This window comes from Heterodontus francisci, chromosome 24 (assembly GCF_036365525.1).
Source record: "Heterodontus francisci isolate sHetFra1 chromosome 24, sHetFra1.hap1, whole genome shotgun sequence".
NCBI classification, from domain to species: domain Eukaryota; kingdom Metazoa; phylum Chordata; class Chondrichthyes; order Heterodontiformes; family Heterodontidae; genus Heterodontus; species Heterodontus francisci.
In genome coordinates, this window is record NC_090394.1 from 54,450,850 (window position 1) to 54,468,775 (window position 17,926).

A 17,926-nucleotide genomic window follows, 5' to 3' on the forward strand; every position below is an offset into this window, starting at 1 on the left:
CCCTCCCTCCTCCCTTCCAGAATCAGAGTCAGACCCCTGCATATCCCCCTCCCTCCTCCCTTCCAGAATGCAGAGTAAGACCCCTGCATATCCCCCCTGCCTCCTCCCTTCCAGAATCAGAGTCAGACCCCTGCATATCCCCCTCCCTTTAAGAAGGCAGAGTTAGACCCCTGTGTAACCCCCTCCCTTCCGTAATGCAGAGTGAGGACCTGCCGGCTTTTCAGATTGTGAACGGGACGGCATGTGACTGCCGCCCATTCAATGAAAAATCCGGAAGTGTCACTAGCGAGGCAGCGGGCTGCATAATCAACATAGGTAAGTAAGCATTACCATATGCTAATTGTGGTGCCACCGCTGTGCGGCGGGCAGGCCGCACCGAGGTCCCTTGCGGGCCGCACCGAGGTCCCTTCGCCGGCAGTAAAATGCGGCAGACCTGTCTCGATTTCGTGGGTCGAGGCGGGCCTCTCCCCACAGCATTTTACCTGCCCACGCGCCACGACCCGTGGCGTTGAGGGACCAGTAAAATTCATCCCAGAGTGTGAAACACTTGCTGTGGTGTTTGGGATCACAAGGTTCCACACCTACCTGTTTGGCAAGCAGTTCACTTTGGAAACTGACCACAAACCACAGGAGATGATCTGGTGCAAACCATTGACAAGCCACCTTGACTACAGCGGCTCTTAGTGAAAGTACAGCGGTACGACTTCGACGTCTGCTACAAACCAGGTACTAAAATGATCACCTCAGATCCGCTGAGCAGATTGCCAACCACGATCAAGAATGAAGAAATTCCACTGGATCTACAAGTAGACAGCATGGACATCGAGGTGGAAGATGTGCTCAAAATCAATTTATTGCATTTTGGTCAGCACAAATGTGACCAACTGCAATCAGAAACAGCAAATGACCCACAACTGGAGGCACTGTGGAGAGTCATCATAGAAGGTTGGCCTGATACGGTAAAAGAGATGCCAGAAACCCTTAGATGCTTTTGGCCTTACAGAGATGAACTCGGTATCTCAAGAGGCATCACCTTCAAAGGAAAACAAGTGATTGTGCCCAAAGCTCTCTGAGAGGACATCTTGTTAAATCTTCACCAAGGCCATATGGGCATAGAGCGAACAAGACGACTGGCACGAAACACTGTTTACTGGCCAGGGATCAACAGTGACATCGATAGGTTAATGAGGATGTGTGAGGCATGCTAGAGCCACCAGCCACAACAACGCAAAGAACCTCTACACCCTCACGAGATTCCGTCAGTCCCTTGGTCCAGAATCACCACTGACTCATTTTCTGTGAATGGAGATGACTTTATCTTAGTCACTGATTATTTTTCCAAATTTCTAATTATCAGACAGATAAAAGGCACTTCCAGCACGGTCGTACATATTCAGGCTATTCAGTGCACCAGAAGAAATCATCTTGGACAATGGGCCACAGTATACAGGCAAACCTTTCAGGGATATGTGTGTCAAATGAGGCATCAACCATGTGACATCCTCCCCACATTACCCTAGATCTAATGGTCTTGCCGAGCGAATGGTTCGCACAGTCAAAGCACTTATCCTGAAGTGTAGGACAACAAAACAAGATTTTTTGTGTTGCCATGCTCCACCTCAGAGCTACACCTATGGATATGGGCTTACCATCACCAGCAGAGATCATGTTTGGCAGACAAGTGTGGACGACTCTGCCAAACCACCATCTGTCCAAATTCTCTGAGATGCAGGAGGCACTGCTCAAAAAATAGAGGAGAATGAAGATGGTGCATGACTGACACGCAGGGGCAGAATTACCTCAGTTACACGTAGGACAAAAGGTCAGGGTTATACACCTCACAATGAGGACATGGTTATCCACGGAGCTATCCAAAATTTGCAGTGAGCCTAGCAGAGCAGTGTTGGGAAGGAACCGTAGCCAACTGAGAGAGGTATGCAATACTTCAATTGCACACAGCGGACACAGAAGAACACACTCCGACGATGAGGGTGTGACGGAACAACAGGACAACAACCAACACAGTGACAACATACCTACAAACCAAAAACAGCCAAGGGTGAAATCCACATCCCCAGAAGGTTATATCATAACAAGATCTGGAAGAGTTGTCAAATCACCAAAACGATATATTGACTCTTATACTTCTGCACATGTAAAGTTCATAATATCTATCCCTGTGTAAATGATTTTGATGTTATCTAATATTATCTGCTTAGCATACGAGACTTATATTTGGAAAGAAAGGGGATGTTTTATAATTGTCATTAAGAGTGATGTCCCTTTAATATCTTAGTATGCTAATGAGCCAAGTTCCAGGAAACAGTCATGTGACTCAGAGCCAGAATCACTCTGCAACTGTAACACCCAGAGTAAGGTTCTGTAAATAGTTAGCTCTGTACTGTACCTATTAGTTTAGCTGTTTAATAAACCAGCTTGAGATCTTCAACCAACTGGACTCCACGCATCTCATTTATATTGCATCAGACAACATAAAAGAGCTCATTACATTCCTCCAGGTTAAAATTAGTCCAGTATCTCCATAACTTGTTGCCTTTGGGGCAGTAACATTAATTTAGCAGATTGCCCCAATGGGAATGATTTCCAAAATCAGCAAGCTGCTTTTTCCTCTAGTAATAAATGGAGAAGATAAATGTTGTTTTGGTTTTTGTTTTATATATTTATAATAAGTTGCCTTTATTATGTTTAAATACTATTCTTTTATACAGAGTTTTTATCAGTTTATTCATATTAGGTTAGTTTACATTATAACCAGGAGTCCTTGGATATCCATTCACTGAGTATTGTAGTGTATTTTACTTTTTATCCTTCTGAGTGACAGGAAACAAAGAGTAGTGGTTAATGGATGTTTTTTGGGTTGGAGGAAGGTTTGTAGTGGAGTTCCCCAGGGATCAGTGTTGGGACCCTTGCTTTTCCTGATATATATTAATGACCTAGACCTTGGTGTACAGGGCACAATTTCAAAGTTTGCAGATGATACGAAACTTGGAAGCATTATGAACTGTGGGGAGGATGGTGTAGAACTTCAAAAAGACATAAAGTTGGTGGAATGGGCAGACAGGTGGCAGATGAAGTTCAATGCAGAGAAATGTGAAGTGATTCATTTTGGTAGAAAGAACATGGAGAGACAATATAGAATAAAGGGTACAATTCTAAAGTGTGTGTAGGAGCAGAGGGACCAGGGTGTATATGTGCATCAGTCATTTAAGGTGACAGGACAGGTTGAGAGCACGGGTAATAAAGCATACGGTATCTGGGCTTTATTAATAGGGGCATAGAGTACAAGAACAAGGAAGTTATGTTGAACTTGCATAAGACACTAGTTTGGCCTCAGCTGGAGTATTGTGTCCAATTCCGGGCGCCGCACTTGAGGAAAGACGTGAGGGCATTGGAGAGAGTACAGAAACGATTCATGAGAATGGTTCCAGGATGAGGAATTTCAGTTATGAAGATAGATTGGACAAGTTAGGAGTGTTTTCCTTGGAGAAGAGAAGGCTTAGAGGTGATTTGATAGAGGTATTCAAAATCATGAGGGGTCTGGACAGAGTAGATAGAGGGAAACTGTTCCCACTTGTGAAAGGATCGAGAACGAGAGGGTTCAGATTTCAAGTATTTGGTAAGAGAAATAAAAGTGACATGAGGAAAAACTTTTTCACACAGCGAGTGGTTAAGGTCTGGAAATCGCTGCTCGAGAACGTGGTGGAGGCAGGTTCAAATGAAGCATTCAAAAGGGAATTAGACAGTTATATGAAAAGGAAAAATGTTCCGGGTTACGGGGAGAAGGCAGGGGAATGGAACTGAGAGAACTGCTCTTTCGGAGAGCCGGTGCGGACATGATGGGCCGAATGGCCTCCTTCTGCACTGTAACAATTCTGTGATTCTGTATTATTCTGTCTTTGAAATGTAAAATGGGTACTTGCCAAACCTTTTTCTAAATTATATTAAATTAAATTGTTTCAGAATTTCAGTCCTTGATATTGCTATGCTATTACTGATATAGTTTGCTGCCTTTTTAATTACATTGGTAGAACTTTCTTTAAAAATGAATAGCTATCATTGCGGTGAAACCTAGGTATTAATTGAGGATATTGTATTATTAAAACCGTACTTTTGCTGAGCCTGTTAAGTCTGAGGACTTTTCAAGTATTTCATAGCTCAACAAATAATTAAAGATGTGTAATGCTCCAGAATACAGTGTGTACAGAGAATACTTGAAGCAGGCGTAACAATGAATATGGTGGGTGCTGTTTAAAATTATAACTTCATCCTATGAAATTACAGTACATTGCTAAGATCGCTCAGATTAATTCAAAGAATCAACCACTGATCAGGAATAGGTGATTAGTAAAGCTAATAATTTTAAGAGGTTACAGCCTGGATGTTCTTTAGCAAAGCCATCACTTTCTGGCAGCTAAGAGACAAAACAAAATAGTAAAATTGGGTGTTTTTGGCTCGCATGCCAATTGTGCCCTCAAAAAAACCTTTGCCCTGCTGCTGGTCCATTTGAGGCCCTTTCCTACCAACTCCAGATTTCTCCCTCCCCACCAGACCCAATTTGCTTGTCAGCTTAATGTAGATACCAGCTGATTTCCCACAATTGGCGAGCTACAACTGGTGCCCTTTTAGTACTGTGTGTAAATGTGGCCCGAGCCCGGAGTTGGTATGGACCTCATGACTCCACAAATGGACAAGTGAAACAGCTGCTCCAGTGGGCTGGATATTAGCTTGGAGGTGGTGGGGGAGCATTGGTGGGGGAGTAGGGAGGGCGCAGTTTTCAGGTTGGCAAACCTGGAAGTATGTCCTGCATTTGATGTCTTTGAATTTTTCATTGTAGGTTTCCCACCCATAGCCAACTTGATTCGCAACCTAGATGCTTATTAGGCGGGAAATCCTGCAGCATAAGGCTGCAGCCAAGCTGGGTCGAGAGCAGGTAGGTCCAGTGGGCGGGAGGTGGGGTTGCGGGCGATCATGGGGGTGAGTGGATGCTGGTGGTCGGGGAAGGTCTGATCATGGTGGTGGGGGGAGTAGATGGTTGCTGGGGGGGGGGGGGGGGAAGAAGGCAGGGTTCCAATCTCAGGAATTGGAAGCTTGTTGGAACTGGAAGGAACTCTGCTGCTCCTCCTGTCCCACAAGAAGTGCTTTAAAGGCACTTACCTCATGGATTCAGCCCTTCTCGCTTCCTTTCACCTCACATTTCCTGAAGTCAGGGAAATCCAGCCATCTGTGGTTATCCAAAGAATGACTGTTAAAATGAGGGCACATAGCTTCATTGAAATACTTTCTTGACCAACCTGCCTCCTGTAAGTGGATTGGTACCTGCCCTTCATCCCACTGGGTTCCTACTTCAGATGTTTAGCATTTTAACTTCCCACCTAAACAAAACTCACCCATTTTTGGAGGTGTGAATTCTGTTACTATCACTTTCAGCCCACATGTGGGCCTGGAGTTAATGGGCCTCCTGGAGATGGGCTGGAAGGCGGGGATCCCACAGAATTTCGATGGGGGGAGGGGGACAGAGGGCCCATCACCTTCTTGTCGTACCGCATTTAACTCGGGGGTGGGAAAGACCAAAGACGGTCTTTCTGTTCAGAGGCCAATTGAGGCCCTAAGTGACCAATTATTAGCCACTAATAGGTCTCTTCCTGCTACCACTGGAATTAAGCCAGTGGCGGTGTGATGGGGGGCCTCCCGCATGTGGGCAGTTTGCCCAGTGAAACAAGGCAACATCCCTGTGGGCTTGGGGGGGGGAGGACTCCTCTGTGGGCAATCTACAACCCATGGAGGGCTTCTGGCATCAAAGGCTGCCCCTGCAGTAATGCCCCCCTGCCCTCAATGCCCATCGTACCCTGCAATCTTCAGGGTCTGCCAGACTGGCCCTGGTGACCTCACCTCAACACCCTCTTGACTTGGTCTCCAATGATGGGCTTGCTCCCAGGCCGCATGTAATACCGGCAGTGATCACCGCTCCCGATGGCACTGCTGAAACTACTGAGCTGCTGGCCCTCTGATTGGTCAGCAGCTCATGGAGGCGGTATCCCCATCTTTAAAGAGATGGGAGGGGTCGGGGGGGGTGGTGGTGCGGTGGGTTCCAAAAGACAAGGCCGGGTTCCACTTGGCTTTTCAGGCTGACATTGGAACCCCTGCCAGCTGTACAAAATCCTGCCCATTGTTTTCACTGGTTAGTGAATTAGATTAGATTAGATTTTTAGATTAGATTAGAGATACAGCACTGAAACAGGCCCTTCGGCCCACCGAGTCTGTGCCGACCATCAACCACCCATTTATTCTAATCCTACACTAATCCCATATTCCGACCAAACATCCCCACCTGTCCCAATATTTCCCTACCACCTACCTATACTAGTGACAATTTATAATGGCCAATTTACCTATCAACCTGCAAGTCTTTTGGCTTGTGGGAGGAAACCGGAGCACCCGGAGAAAACCCACGCAGACACAGGGAGAACTTGCAAACTCCACACAGGCAATACCCAGAATCGAACCCGGGTCCCTGGAGCTGTGAGGCTGTAGTGCTAACCACTGCGCCACTGTGCCGGGGATATAGGGGATATAGATTCAGAATTATCACGAGAATGAGGAGGGAAGGTAGAAGACTTTTCTCATGCAAAGGGTTAATAGAACATGAATTCTTTACTACAAAACAACAACTTGAATTTATAGATAACCTTTAACATAGTAAAAATGTCTGAAGTTTATTCACAGGAGCATTATCAGATAATATTTGAGACCGTGCCACATATATAGGTATTAGTACAGGTGATCAAAAGCTTGGCCAAAGAGATAGGTTTCAAAGAGTGACATGAAGGAGGAAAGGAATGTAGAGAGCTGGTGAGGTTTAGGGAGGGAATTCCAGAACTTAGGGCCTGGACAACTGCAAATGGTGGAGTGAAGAAAATCAAGGATGCACAAGAGGACAGAATCAGAGGAGCAAAGAAATCTTGGAGGGTTGTCGGGCTGACGTTGGTTACAGAGACAGGGAGGGATTTGATTACAAGTGGCTTTGAGGCGGAGATGAAAGGACCAATGCTTTGAACCCAGGGGACGCTCAGTTAAAAGTCTCCACAAATAGTGAAGAGGCATGGGAGAGGCCATCACAAAGAAAGGGGGCAAGAAAATGGGGGATATTAGTGCAGAAAAAATAAGCATGCAGATGCAAGAGTTATGAAGGAAAGATAGAACAATGCTAGGAACACAGTCAGTCCACCACACTCCTCAAAAACACTAAACCAACAACATTGGTACAGGCTCCCCTGCCAACATTGTTCTATATCCTCCTGTCCCACTAGACAGGTTAAATAGCACACAGGAGATGAAGTTATGTGAGATTTCTCAATTTAGTGTTCTTGCACTGGACATTCACCATGTTGCTTTTGGCAGTGTCTATCTGCTGCACCGTTGTGGAATGACTCATATATCTGCTGAACTGCTGATATGTTTGGAGTAGCTGAGCAGGACTTCCCCAAGTAGCAACCGTGTAGCAGTGCCTTGCTTGTATTGCTGCTGCTTAGAAAATTTCAAGTGGTTTGCTCTGAGACACAGCACGAGGCCTGCCCTGCTGTGCTATTAAATCAAGTTAGAGTGACCAGCAACATGACCCCAGCCAGCAGGAGAGGCGTAGCATCTGTAACATGTTACAATGAGAAACAAAGACTGGCAGTTTACTAACGAACCACTTTCAACTGACTCTTGCTTTCCTGCCTTATAGAATTTAAAAAGATTCCACTGGACAATTTCAAATATGTGCAGCGCAAGGTATTGCAGAGAGAATAACAAAGCTGGTCCAACAAGCACTATAATTTAAGACTATTTAGTATGGTAATTAAACATCTAAAAAAATAGATAAAATTTATTTTAAAAGCATGTCGATCGATGTTTTTGTCCCCAGTGAGCACCCATTGCCCATCTGCAAAGGTCAGGAAAAAGGAAGTGGACACTCTTAACATTGAGTCTCCATCTTTTCAAGTTGTCTATAGATTTCCAACTCCTTCCTCCGGTTGACTACCCCGGTTGGAGGCATTTCTGGAGGCTTCTGGAAGTTTCAGACTTAATAAAAGAGATTTTTTATAGAATGAATGAAATTTCAGCACAGAAGGAGGCCACTTGACCCCCAGTGCCTATGCCCGTGTTGGAACTCTCTCCTGCAAGCCCATTCTGCCCAGATCCTTTTAAATTTCCCCAATTAAAATAATTATTCCATTCCCTTTCAAATGAATAGCTCTCAGTTCAAGACCATTTTTTCTGCCTTGCCCCTTGATTCTTGCAATGAGAATTCTCGCTCTGAGTCCACTTGTTCCCCATTCTCCCACTGTAAGGTCCCAGGTTTCACTTACTCTTTCCCTAGTGTCTCCTCTCTCAGTGCTGCTCCCACTCATTATAATGCTGGTACTGTTGCTCCCAGCACTACAGAAAATGCTCATCCCCATGTCCACCTCATTCTCCAATCTCCCTCTCTCCTCAGCCCACGACCTACAAACCTATCTCCCTCTCTAATTCATCCGTGGCCCCCATTCCCGTCTCCCTCTCTCCCTTAAGTCCCCAAACCTATTCCCTAGTCTACCTCTCCTAGCATCTATACTCCAGTCTCCCTCTCTCCAACCATCTCCAACCCCTATTCCTAGTCTCCCTTTCTCCCCATTCCTGACCTCCTTCCCAGTCTTCCTCTCTGTCGCTCCCTTATCCCCCAATTGCACTTCCCAGTGTTCCTTTCCTGCCCTTTCCATTCCCCAGTCTCCCTCACTGCACCAATCTCTGACCACCCCCCATTCACCAGTGTCTCCCTCTCCGCTCAATTCCCAAGCTCACCAATTTCAGACTCCGTCCTCCCTCTGCACTCCCCTCCTCGACTCCCCTGTCTTTCAACTCCTCCCTGGCCCTTGAAAATTACATGATATTAGCAAACTGCCAGATAAATTAATTCTAAACAGAATCAATGAATCACCTTGGTTGGTCAATCCTTCAGCATAGTTTGCTCCAGAACTAGATCTGCATTTCCCAATGGTTTAATGTAACTCACACCAATAACCTTGTTAACTTACTGTAATTAGAAAAGGAACTGGACCTCAACTCCAACCGGTGAGTGATTTTGAGAGACAAGTTGTTGGCCTTTGTGCCTAAGGGAGGGTCATTGTGTCAATCAAGTGAAGCAAACGTCCGTGTTAAACAAAATGCTAATGAAAAGCATTAGTGAAGCTGTGTTCCCATCTGCTTGGTTCCTAACACATTACTATGATGGATCAGCAAAGTACTATGTCAAGGTGTTTGACTAATTCCACTTTGTTATTCATATCTAATTGGTAGATTCTTTTGAAGATTAGATTCTGGTTAAAATCTGACTGCATATCATAAGACAACTTTGGAGTCTTTTCTAAGTAAATTGAGACAGGTTTTATACCTTTAGCTGAAATAACCCCGAATATCGCATGACCCAGATTATTACCCACTGCCATTATAATAGTCTGACAATCACTTCTGCTACCCCTTAAAATAATTGCTTGGCATTGCTAGATTGATTGCGGTTCAGCACCTACAACTGAACTAAAGTCTTCAGTGCACCAGGCGCCCCCCCAGACCTCTCCAACACCAGCCTCTCTGCCAGTTCTTGTGATCTCCAGGCTACTCCAGCCCTCCTGCCTGCTGGTTAGGCTGTCAATCTTGCCATCTGTCAAGTGAGAGGCAGCCCTACAATATGCTAATGAGCTTCTGCCCTTAAGATCAGCAGGGCTTCCACGCCCCCAGCCTTATTGGGTTCTTCAGCTAATTTCAGTCACCAAACTGCAACCCCCCCACCCCTCCAAGCCATCCCCTGCTACCCATTAATATTGCGGCTTTAATCTCTTGAGTACAATTACAGCATTTATCTATAAACAGCAACAAGGTTTAGCCATCAGAAATACTAGGCTAAATGGTAGGGTAAGCATACAAAAAGTGCATTCAATTGAAAACAAACATGTGGAACTCCTTTAACATCAATAATAATGATACAACAATCATTGAAGATGCATTGTTCATCCTAAACAGGCAAAGGTGTGAGTTACAAATATTCACCAAGTAAAGCATCGACAAAGTGAGTGTTCGCTGACAGCTGGTAAAGAAATGAGCTTGGTTTGAGCAGGAACTGGCGGCTGTGTTGTAAGTATTGGTGTAACTGAGGCACTGTTAGGTGTGCCTGCACTCCAAGGACTGCAGCGGATCAAGAAGAAGGTGGCTCACCACCACCTTCTCAAGAGCAATTAAGGATGGGTAATAAATGCTGGCCTAGCCAGCGATGCCCACATCCCATGAACAAATAAAAAATGAAGATTGTGTTGGTTGGGCTGATTTCTTTTAATTAAGAAGCTGGTGGCCTGGTAGGGTATTGTCACTGTCTGGTGCAGTTATGTTTTATTCATTCAGGGGATGTGGGTCCCTCTTTTCAGGTGCTGAAAATGTCACCAGTTCAGACACTGGCACCACACTCTCTTTAGAGGGTAGGGTAGAGGAGGGGGTCGTCACATGGTGAATCACTGGGCATGTGTGCAGGGGCAAGGGCAGAGGGATAGGTTACCACAGGCACCAACTCACTGGAGGGCAAGATCTCATTCTTATTCTGCTGCAGAGAGTTTAGAAGCTGCCTTCAAGGGCAGAGACCGCTGAAGAAGGCTTGTGGGCATACATCAGGAAATTCTAGTGCAGTGGGCAGCCTGTCAGCAACTTAGTGCACAATGGCTCAGAAAACAGAGGCGTCCAGCTCCAACTTGTGTCACTGCTAACAGTTACAGCACCTTCCACGGAAGCTCAGATGGCTGTCATCTTGGCTCTGGGGGCCAGCGTTTGTTGTGGGATGACCTTAAGAGCTGACTACTTTAAGAAGCTGTAAGTGAAGATCACCAGAGGAAGTGATGTCATGTCACACATGACTAGAGAGTTGTGGGTGTATCCCAACTGAGTGAGATGTGTTTAGATGTGGCTTCTGCATTAACTGTTTGTATATTTATGCTCTAGTTGGGTTATAATAAAACCCATGTTTTCTTTGGATACTACTCATAGTCCTGTGATTCTTACAATAGATCACACCAAATGGACAAGTAATAATACAGCATTGACACATGCTTCTAGAATGTTACATCACTCCTGTACTCTATTCTTGCCTGGAGCCAAAGGAATACTGAGGCACAGGCCCAGGAAAGTGCCCTTGACTCCATGGAAGAGGCACCTGCTGTTCTCTCTCAGGATGCCTGCACCACCTCTCCCAACACCCCCTATCCACTTTGCCAGTGACTTTGATGAACCAGAATACCACAGCACACAGGCCCGGAAGATAGCTGCTCGAGGTCGCCCATCACAGCAGTCTGAAGCGTCCTCAGTAGAAGCTCAGCAGCCTCTCACCTCCCAACCTGTCACCACTGACAAAACTCCTCAGAAAAAAAATGTTGCAAGGTGCTTCACAGAAGCTTAATCATTCAAAAATCAACTTCAAGCCAAAGAAAAAGATAGCAGGAGAGTGAATAAATGATTGATCAAAAAGTTGTGTTTTAAGGAGGGTCTTAAAGGAGGAGAGAGAGGTGGAGAGATGGTGAGGTGTGAGTTCAAGAGCTCAGGGTCCAGTGGTTAAAGGCACAGCCACCAATGGTGAGGCAAAGGATGCACAAGAGGTCAGAGTTGGAGGAATTCATAGTTTTCAAGAGGTTTATAGGGCTGGTGAAGGTTACAGAGATTGGGAGGGATGAGGCCATGAAGAGATTTAAGCATGAGGATGAGAATTTTCAATCTGTGGTGATTGTGGATGAACAGCCAATGTCAGGTCAGCAAGCACAGCGGTGAATTGTGACTGGCTCACTAAAAGGCCTCCTCAATGTGGTAGCAGGATTCAGGAACACGTTTCTAAAGCTCCCACCACTTATATAGTGGTGGTAATCACTTGCAATGGGTTTGAGGCAAAATCTGGGAGAAATGGTTTGGAGGGATTAGTCGCACTTCCTTATCTCCATTTACACATGCTGGATCAGGCTTCCAGTGGGCCTTAATGGGGACTTTTTGGGAGGATAATTGAAGTATGTTTTCTTTTGCAGCAGATTTAAGGCAAAAGTCTCTAAGATCATTTTCCTTTTTAACTGCCCCAAAACAGGCGGCAATCCTCTGAAAAATCCAGGCCGGGCTATTTTTTGTCAGACTGCTCCCAGTGGTAAATATAATCCTCAAGTTGCACTGTCTCCCCACCCCCAGGTCTCTATGGTTACAGGAATGTGATATTAAAATCTATTGTACTGACAAGATTTATTATTCATTGAGAAGGACCTACAATTAGGCCGACTGATATGAATCACTGCATGGGCATGAGAAGCATAATCATTAGTCATATGGTTAATTAAAGTGGACAAAAATTTTTGCTCTTAATCACATGCTAAATTACCTGCATTAAGCTGCTTTACTGACCACTGCAAGATGGGAATTAACCTGCTTTTATAATGAGCTGGAAGCATCTGTTTCATAGGAAACAAATTAAAGCCTTTGGATTGTTCTGAACAGTTGGTCTACCAGGACAGAATTAATATGCATTCCAATGTGTTTCTGTTTCCTTTCCTAGTTACGATAGAGATAGCGAGTTAGAGTAAAAAGGGGTGCGGCTAAGGCTTGTTAACCAAGGGGGACTTGCTGAAGCTTGCTTAATTACCACTGCAATTACATGGAGCATTTATATTCCCTATTTAGGAAAGGACTACAGGTATATGCATTCAGGATATGTTAGTGTCGTGGTTATGTTACTGGACTAGTAATCTAGAGACCTAGGTCAATAATCCAGTGATATGAGTTCAAATCCCATCATAGCAGCTAGGGAATATAAATTCAGTTAATTAAGTAAGGTGTAAAATGAAAAGCTAGCATCAATGATGGTGACCGTGAAGCTACCACACTGTTATTAAAAACTCATCTGATTCACTTAATGTTCTTTAGAGAAGACAATCTGCTGGCCTATATATGATGCCAGACCACACAGCAATGTGATTGACTCTTAACTATCTTCTGAAATGGCCTCGAACAAACCACTCTGTTACATTGGGATGGGCAATAAAAGTTGGTCTTGTTGGTGATGCCCAGATTCTGTGAATGAATAATTTAAAACAATGGTAAAATGAGGTACTAGTGTTTGCAAGAGGCTGAAATAAGTGGAACGCAGGAGTAGGCCATTGAGCCTGCTCTGCCATTCAATACGATCATGGCTGATCATCCACTTCAAGTGTGAACATATTATTTAAACAGTCTACTGAAAAGGAATAACACCCAATAAGAGAATAAATTAGAGACAGTATGTGGAACTCACTATGTATGGATTTGATAAGTTAACAGCAGTCATTGGACAGGTTAAAGAGTGCATTTGCTTTATCCAGCTTAAAGGCTACAACATATCTAATGCAAACTGGTGACTAAAGTAAAAAATAATGTGATTTTCAAGGATAACATTCTTGCAGTAGCAAAAACCTTGACATTGTTGGTCCCTTGTTCGTACGTAGTCAACACTTTGAATTCACAAATAGATACAACTTTATTAACTGAAACTGAACAGTATCAACATTCTTCACACAAGAGAAGGAGATATTTAATATTTAACTTTCTCCTGCTGAGAGAATAGTTTGAACCAGAGCATTTGTCACAGATGACGGCCATGTAAAAATTAAATATTCGGCTCTGGGATATTTTAACACCCTGAGAGAAAGACACATTTTTTACTTTAAAAAGTGTAGTTTATGTTTCCAATTGCAATACTATGTGGATGATATGCACCTCCAAAGAGCACTATAATTTCAACGGTACTGTTTTTAAAGTAAGAAAATAAAATATCTGTATAAAGTAAGTCATTTTTATTTACGTAATCTAAAATGCATTATAAAATTCAGAGGACTGTGGTTTTTATTGACAAGAGATACTGCAATTGTTGAATGAGTTAACCAAGACAGAGACTTGTTCATCACACATGTTTGAAAATAACTTGCTTCTGATCAATGGACAGCAAACATTCTGCTGCTAAACACCTGCCGAGTTATGTCCATTAGGACCACTGACCACAGCAGGATTTCTGCACCTTGCCTTGTTTCATAATTGACAATATTGACAAAGAATAGGGAAAATTACTGGTTGTTGTTCCTGACAGTTTCCTGTTAAGAAGTTAGGTACTGAGGGACTTGTACAATATAATAACCATGACAGACTTGCCAAGTGATACTCAGTTGGAATAATAGTCATACCTTTGGTTTTAAAATGTAAGCTATTTTGATACGTCACTCAGAAAATAAATGCGGTGCCATGTGTTTAAGTGGGTTTATAATCCATGTTATGCTTGCTGATCATGAATCTCACTCCTAATGCAACTTTATTATGAACAGCTCTATGAAATTAAACAGCAATATTTCAGTCAATTTTGGAACTAGTCAATTAAGGTGAAATCTCTTGCTCACCTTCCAATGGCAGAATAACCGGTTGACCTTCATGGTTGAAAATCACGGGCAAAGTGCTGCAGAAAAAGGGCAGTAAGCATTGATGACTCACTTTACTCAACTGTAAGAATGTCCAAGCAAAACAATTTTCACCATGTTGTCTGTCCTGGGAGAACCAGGTTATCCTGCTGTTCAGGGGTGATCAAGGGAGGAGTCGTTAGAGTTAATGCTCCCCCTGATTTCCAGTTTTTGAAAAGCAAGGTCAAAGCTGATCCTCTCCACTGGCGTTCCCTCGCCAAGAGTCAGGTGCCATTTTAACTTTGGTTGATGCCGTAAAGTGGGCAATATTGAATTAGCCGCACATCTTACACCACGCCCGAGTTTCCTCCCCCATTAAAGTCAATGGGATGAAAATCAGGTGGGTCATGTAATGGACGGTTAATTTGTTATCGCTTGTTTTATACCATCGCCCAAAGTCAAAATGATTCCCTGTCCACTGCATTTCTAGTGAAGGCATTTCCCATCCTGGGAGTGAGAACTTGCTTGGAATGCACGTGGGTCAGACTTAAAGCTTCTATCACTAAACTGATGCAGCTGGAGTTCACCCCTATTCTCAAAGGACTTATCGGTACATGATTTTTGGTTGTGGAAAAAGAGGGCAGAAATAGTTTTAGACTTTTTCCCGAATCAGCTGGTATTTAGTTACTGGGCTAGAACATCTGCCTTTAATCTTTTTATCTACAGTCTCTATGATACGCTCATAAAAGCCATTATAATACTGAAGGCGGAAATTTAAATATGTCAACGTGAGGCTTACAACCAGCCATGTAGTATCAAAGTGGATTCACTGCAGGCAGTAAGCTCTTTCAGACTTCTAGGCATTGATCTCAGCAATTTGATGCAAATTGATGGGTGTAATACGCTTTGACAGACATCAAATGTTTTTAGTATTCTTTGAACATTTCTGATAGCCCATTATTTACAATGTGAAAGAGAAATATTCAATGAGAGCCGATTAGTATTTCTCTATGTCTATTGCAGCAGTAGATGGATACAGATCCGCCATGAATAGGGGAACAGGTGTGAGGGGCTGAATGACTTACTCCTGTTCCTAAAACCTAATGATGTCAGCTAGCACCTTTTCTGTATCAGGCACAAGCTGGCGTAAACATGTTGTTGGGTGGGGCAGGGGATGTGCACAGTGGGGAATTGCTCCTAAGTTCGTCTTTTGTGTGAATGTAAATGTATTTTTAAGAAAAGAAGATGGCACTGAAAGGGCAGGAAAGCTTTATGCTGAATTGTGCAGCTCACCTCAAGGCTGGGCTTGCACTAATTGGAATTCTACTTGATAAAACCAACATTGTCCCACAGCAAACAGCCCAGCAGATGATCACTTTTGACTGAAGGCACTGGATACAGCAAGGCTTAGGGCTCTGACAATATTTCAGCAATGGTACTGAAGACCTGTGCTCCAGAACTTGCTGCGCCCCTAGCCAAGCTGTTCCAGTACAGCTCCAACACTGGCATCTACCCGGCAATGTGGAAAATTGCCCAGGTATGTCCTCTATACAAAAAGCAGGACAAGTCATCTGATCTCCAGGACATCACTGCAGGAGTTCCTCAGAGTAGTGTCCTAGGCCCAACCATCATCAGTTGCTTCATCAATGATCTTTCTTCAATCATAAGGTCAGAAGTGGGGATGTTCGCTGATGATTGCACAATATTTAGCACCATTCACGACTCCTCAGACACTGATGCAGTCCGTGTAGAAATGCAGCAAGATCTGGACAATATCCAGGCTTGGGCTGATAAGTGGCAAGTAACATTTGCACCACACAAGTGCCAGGCAATGACCATCTCCAATAAGAGGGAATCTAACCATCTCCCCTTGGCATTCAATGGCATTACCATCGCTGAATCCCCCACTATCAACATCCAAGGGGCTACCATTGACCAGAAACTGAACTGAGTAGCCATATAAATACTGTGGTTACAAAAGCAGGTCAGAGACTAGGAATCCTGCAGCGGGTAACTCACCTCCTGACTCCCCAAAGCCTGTCCACTATCTACAAGGCACAAGTCAGGAGTGTGATGGAATACTCTCCACTTGCCTGGATGGGTGCAGCTCCAACAACACACAAGAAGCTCGGCACCATCCAGGACAAAGCAGCCTGCTTGATTGGCACCCCATCCACCACCTTCAACATTCCCTCCCTCCACCACCGACGCACAGTGACAGCAGTGTGTACCATCTACAAGATGCACTGCAGCAACGCGCCAAGGCTCCTTAGACAGCACCTTCCAAACCCGAAACCTCTACCAACTAGAAGGACAAGGGCAGCGAATGCATGGGGACATCACCACCTGCATGTTCCCCTACAAGTCACACACCATCCTGACATGGAACTATATCGCTGTTCCTTCACTGTTGCTGGGTCAAAATCCTAGAACTTCCTAACAGCACTGTGGGTGTACCTATCCCACATGGACTGCAGCGGTTCAAGAAGGCAGCTCACCACCACCTTCTATAGGGCAAATGTGATGGGCAATAAATGCTGGCCTAGCCTGCAACACCCACATCCCATGAATGAACGAATAAAAAAAAACTACTGGTGACAAACAGTGTCAGAAATTGCTCTTGATGAGAAGGAGATGTATATAGGCCCAGACACCTGGTGGAAGCAGTTTGAGAGAGTAGAAACTTTTCCTGCAAGATCACATGATCCACATCTCAACTGACCTCTGACTGGGCTTGAGATAACATATGTTTGATGGTTCATATATCGAACATTAAGCATCTATTGTATGTTACTGTGTCGCATTCCCTCATGCACTGCAGCTAAAAACAATTCAATGTTAACAAGAAACAAATGAGGATTACAAATGACACATTAAATGCAAGTTATAATTCAAGGAAAATGTGGGCATTTAAAATTAAACCATTAAGTCACATGTAAGTGAATGTATTTGGTGGAGTGTGTGCATCGTACTCTAGCAGTTGATATGACTGGTTTAAACTTCAGTTTGTAATGCAGTTATATCACAATCAGATTAATTACATTAACAGCAAATGAAACTCTCTGTTATGAGCTCCTTGCAACTGTATGACCTCCTGTAGCTGGGAGGAAAGAGCAGCACAGTACCTGGGCTTCTTCACGCTATCTTCAAAGCTGGTGTATGATTGGCTTGGACAATGCTCAAAGCACGTGAGCTGAGCATCAGTTTTACCCTTCCCCGGATAGAAAGCATTATTTGATGTGGACTGCCACCTTGTGGCACAGGTTAGAAGTACTAATAGCCATCTGAGTGACAGATAGTTCTGTGGCCTTCCAATTGCATGTGAGCAGCTTGAGGTACAAAGGGGCATTCAAGAAGGGCATAAGATATATATAAGAAATCTGATGTTTAAGGAAAAACTATATAAATGTAATAATCTAACTGATTATCCAACTAAACAGGTATTAGAAATCTAGGCT